This window comes from Diplotaxodon limnothrissa, linkage group LG12 (assembly GCF_057381915.1).
Source record: "Diplotaxodon limnothrissa isolate DT_005_m linkage group LG12, D_limnothrissa_male_GT1.1, whole genome shotgun sequence".
Lineage (NCBI taxonomy): Eukaryota > Metazoa > Chordata > Actinopteri > Cichliformes > Cichlidae > Diplotaxodon > Diplotaxodon limnothrissa.
This window is the reverse complement of record NC_140607.1, coordinates 37,668,742-37,669,118: the sequence shown is the minus strand read 5'-3', so window position 1 is coordinate 37,669,118 and position 377 is coordinate 37,668,742.

Genomic DNA, 377 nt, shown 5'->3' with positions numbered 1-377 from the left:
GTTTGATGCATCTTTATACATTTATACACAGAAATTTTATATGGTGCAGATTAAAGATTAAAGGGACACTTGAGCATTACTGTGAAGGGATCTGGGGGCTCTTTTATGCTTTCGGGGACATTTATCAGATTTGTACGTCTGTTTTTGTCTCCTATAATGAAACGTTTCTGTCGTGATCAGGGCAGTTTCTTCAAGTTTGACAGGGGCTCCTTAAAAAGTTATGAATCATTAAAAGACTAGAAATGCATTTTGAAAGGATGGCGCTCATCCCTCCGTCACAGTTTTGGACCTGAAATCTTACATGGTGTTGTTGGCTGCTCTTTTTTCCCCTTTAATTTGACACCATCTGTATGTCAAGTGTGCAGCAGCCTGTTATC